This window comes from Streptopelia decaocto (genome assembly GCF_964273445.1).
Source record: "Streptopelia decaocto genome assembly, chromosome: 1".
Lineage (NCBI taxonomy): Eukaryota > Metazoa > Chordata > Aves > Columbiformes > Columbidae > Streptopelia > Streptopelia decaocto.
Genome location: NC_138663.1, coordinates 82,042,503 through 82,047,418, shown reverse-complemented (window position 1 = coordinate 82,047,418; position 4,916 = coordinate 82,042,503).

The following is a 4,916-nucleotide window of genomic DNA, read 5'->3' as shown; positions in this document are numbered from 1 at the left end:
CTTTGCTTCAGTCTTTCTTCCTTCTACTCCCTTCTCCTTTGGATCCCTTCCAGGGCTGACAGGCAAATAAAACTGTGACCTTTAAGGCACCAAGAACTCTTCAAGCAGTCGTTGATCGCATATCATGCAGTCAGTTGGGTTAAAATAGTGTTAGAGCAAACAGTGTATCATGTTTACATTTAAAGAAGTTGGGCTGGAGGTGAATATATAGCTCTTTGAAATGTGGGAGAATTTGCATAGGAACAGCATATTAAACACTTAGTTCTAGAACAATGGATCTAAACAAATGGTCACTGTTTCCCATGCTTGCTTTTCTTTTTATTAAGAAGCATTGCTTTTTGATGGTGTATTCAAAATTGTACCTTCTGGAGACAAATCCAACCCCTTCACTCTCCATTTGAGTTGTGACTCAAGTGACAAGTGCAAGGACCTGGAAGCCTGCTGAGGACTTTCTTGTTTATTGACCTTCACACACAAGGCCTTGGATACTGGGATAATGAGAGGCAGTATAAAGGTCTTAGAAATATTTGAACATTCAGGTAGAAATGGGGAAGACACAACTCTGTGGCTTAAAACAAAAGTGTACTGAATAAACTGACTCTTTAAAAATTGGTCTTATGATTGTGTTGAGGGTGTGTGAGAAATAAGTAGTTCTGAGTGTTTGTGTGTTGATATTTAACATTTTAGTTGTTGTCAGCCAATCTGAAGTTGTATTGGAGTTTTAGGGTGTGTGTCCCCCTACTGTTCCCCCAGTCACCTTCTGTACTTAGCTCTGTCTTGGCTAAATTCTTGTTCTAGTTATGCCCCAGACTCTTCCTGAGTCATGTCTATTGTTGCCTGTGTTGGGAAAAGACCATCTAAAGTCTGGCTTTCTAGAATCCTCTGTACCTTTTTGTTTAGAAAATGTTGGGAGTGCAAGGGAGTTTGCTATGGTCAGCTTTGTCTGCATACCCTGAGGAGAGACTGTCTCTGGTCACATTTTCAATGTTTACACTTTGCTTTTTTGTTTTCTTAAACTTTTTAGTCTGTGGTATTGATGGAAGGTGTCTGAGTACTAGTTGAATACTAAACCAATCCAGCTCTGCCTCCATGAATTTGCAGTCACTCTGCTTCAAAGCTGCCAGTTCTCAATGTTCATAATAAATGGCACTTAGCAATTGGCTTGTTTGTTTTCTGTGCCAGCCACAACCTCCTCTCAGCCTTAAATTCCTGAGGGCAGGAAAGAAAGCAGATATGACAACTCTGCTCAGGAAAGCTCAGAGCTGCTGTAGGAATGGAATCTAGTGATTTGAATGGAGACTACAGACTGGTCTGGAGAGAAAGAACCCCCCTGCCTTTAAGACCTGTACCAAACAGGTGTTGCTGGCTCTTCCTTTTCTGTTATGGTGGCTAAAGGTTCTGAAGGTGGGTGAATGCAAAAGGGAACTTGACTTCAGCATCACACAGAGGGCAGCTGGCTGTGACAGTGCACTCCTTCCTCCTACTGCCTGTTAGCTTGTTAGTCAGCTCCTGAGCATTCTTGAGGGTGTTCTAGCAGAACTTAGCAGTGATGTTGTGTCCCCACTCTACAGAGACAACAGGGAGAGGTGGAAGAGACTCCCTGTTCTTGCTCTTCACATTATGCTGACAGAGCAGGGGAGGGCAGCAGATACCAGACTATGGATGTTGCTGTGCTGTGAAAGCAAACTCAGTGCAATACAGTGTCCTGAAGATGACTTCTGATTGCTGTTTTTCAAAGGAGGGGGCATTGACCCGTAGCTCAGTCAGAGATGGCAACATAGATGCTGCAATTAACCTATCAGGCTCCAGAAAGCAGTTGTGGCCCTGATAGGACCCCTGGCATTAAAAGTGCTGTGTCTGCAAGCATATGCTTCATTAGCATAGTTGTGTTTTTTTTCTCCGGTCTCTTCCAGTTCCCCATCAGTATGGTATGTAAGTTTGAGTTGTTTCCCCATTTTCTGTCTGGCACTTGTATTAACTAGGTGAAAGAAATTATCTTTTCTAGAAAAGCAGTGTGAGCCCAGTGTCGGCATATGTTTAAGTTTTGGTTGCTGTGGGCCTCAGACAAGCCAAGCTGTGCTTTGCTGCGATTTTCCAGGTCAGTCATTTCCAGCCTTCAGAAGCAAGCAGCACAACTGAGTATCAGAGGACCCTGAAGTGTCTGTCTCTTTCCATTGAAGACTTTTTTTCCTTCTTGTTCCTGGTGCTATCCTAGCAGAAGTGCTAGAAAGGAGGAATGTGCATTTGATAGTAATCAAATAATAATCTAAATTGGGGATGCTTTGCTGAGTCACTTACCTAGTGAATCCTGCTTTCCTGGCAGGTGCTTGTCAGGCTCTCAGTAACTCTAGTCTACTATGATTAAAGCTGATCTAGTTCTCTAGTTCAGATCTTTGGCTTTCCAGCTGTTCCTAAACTCTGCTGATTGTGCTTTCTAGGGTCTATATAGAAGGCAGTGGTACTGGCTAAGCTAAGAGTGAGAAAATAGGCATAAAGATCCATAACTATCCCTAAAGACAAAGGCAATGGCTCTTACACAAATGGCAACTGTAGACTGACTTGCAGAAATGCAAGTGGACAACAGGCGGAGCAAGTGCGTTGTGGTAAGTATGTGTGGGAAAACAGGAACGATTTTACATTCCTGGGTGCATATAGGGATAGCAAGGCATAATCAAACTCTCCTGAAAGGCAGCACGTTTTATCTCTGCCAGTGCTGCCCTATAGTTTAACAAATGGTGTGAAAGTGACTTAGTTCTGGTGTAAAAGAAATTGCAATCATCATCTAGGTCACTTGTACAGATTAGTCCCGTTTTTGTCTTGCATCAGCAGCTTCACTAGACTAGATAAATTCAATAGCAGCAAGACTCGTTATTTGCAGAAAGATATTCAGTCTGCAAAAATACCTCAAAAGCCCGCAGTCCCTGTCAGTGATAGGACATTAATAATTCTGTGTCAGGAAAGGTGAGGGGTACAGTTGATGGTTGCATGAGAAAAAGAGCTCAGCAATGAGAAGATGCCAAATCTTAAAAAATACTAAAAAATGAAAGGTGTCCTCGTTTCAGGCATCTGATTTCAGATACTTTTGTACAAATTTTTCCAAGGGACTATGTATCCCTCTACCTCCCCATCAGAAGTTGTGGAAATTTGTAAGTGTTTTACATGCTTTCAAATTGAACTTTAAGGCAGAAAGTCCAGACATGCCTCCCTTGCACATGTCTTGAAAAATGTTGACTGACATGGCTTATCCAAGCAGAGCGAGTCTGTATGTGTAGCTGATAGAAAAAGATGCTAGCAAAGCAAATTCAGTTTTGTACTGCAGGCCCAAATATCTCTGCCTTCCCTAACTTGTTAGTGTGAAAAGTGCTTGTTAGTACTACAAACTCCTGAGCTTTTCTTTTGGACTTGCTGTATACTTAACCCGTGCCTGTAAATGAATGTCTTCTGAAGTACATGTGCGCACACAAATTTGAATTTTATGAAATTCAGAAACTCAGTTTCTGTCAAGCAAAAAGAAGGAAGAATAAACTTTCACAGGTCTCATTTTCCCAGATGAAAGCCTTAGGAGACCCACTGAAATGAAAAGTACTTTCTTCCAATACTAGAAATCTTGCATTCTGTGCTCTCCCTTCCATGTGTTTGGCTCAAGTGATTTCTGCAGCCAGCAGCTAGGAATACCTTCTATGAAGCTGTAAATCCTTCATGTGGGCTGCTGATAGATTTCCGAGAAGATCTAAGAACTGTTATTTCATCACTTCATCACAGTATTGGGGATAACTGAGGTACCTACACAATGATTATTGGCAATATAAGGCCAAATACTAATTTTCTTTTAAAATTGCATGCCTTCTCTTATTTACAGGTAAACTTTTTTTTTTCTCCTACATTTCAAAATTTGAATTCTCCCTGATGCTGGATTGGGCTTGATCTGACCCCAATCACATGCTCATTTATATAGTAGGTGAGCTACATTTTAATATTAAGTAACATACATTGGCAGCCAGGGACATCTATAAATAATCATTACAAATACACATGGCTATTTTTATACATATATAAATGGATAAATTGTTTTTATTTTTAATTTCTCTAACTTGTCTAAAAAAATAGTAACTATTTTATATCATTATCAATCCTATGCTCTGAATATCCTTGTTCATGTCACAGCATTACATAGGTTTCACGTTAGTATATGTCTGAATTCCTTATTCTGAAGTGCTGTATGTAAAGCAGAAAGTGAGATCACTTCATTAGCACTTTTAATCTGTAAAGATGGTTCGTTTTGCTCAGTTTGGAATTTGCCTTTAAAATGCCAATATGTTTTGGTAGCAAAGTTTGTAGTTTTAGCTGAAGTAAAGTACAAATATGTTTTGCAGTTGAAGTTGGGCAGTGTTTCTATTTAATAGATATTAGAACTGAAATTTCAGGCATATCAAGTACCCTTTTAATTTTTTACCTTCCCCAGAGTATCAGAATATATGATTGTGAGGGTTTGATTTGTTAAGAAAGATGACTGAAAAATAATTTTGAGGCTTCCATCAGGGAATTAACTAGGATATATGATTTATCAATGTGGTTTTTCTGCAGCACAGGAATTCTACATTTTGATTTTTCTTTAAAAAAAAGCTACGGCTTTAAGTATAGCAAGTTAATTAAATTCTGTAAGCAAATTATTATTCATTATGATGATAGGCTAGGGGGTTTGAAACTTCATTCAAAGTTGTGGATTCAGTTTTCCCAGAGGCACCTCATCACAGACAGGTGACTTATTTTTCCCATCTGTGAAATGGTGATCTCAGAGCTTTGTGGCCTCGTGGCTGTGCCGTTTTCATTAGGAGCTGAGATGCTCCAGTATATGGCAAGAAGACTTGTTCAATGGGATGTTGAAGTTTCAGCATGGGATTTGCTTCAGTGATGTG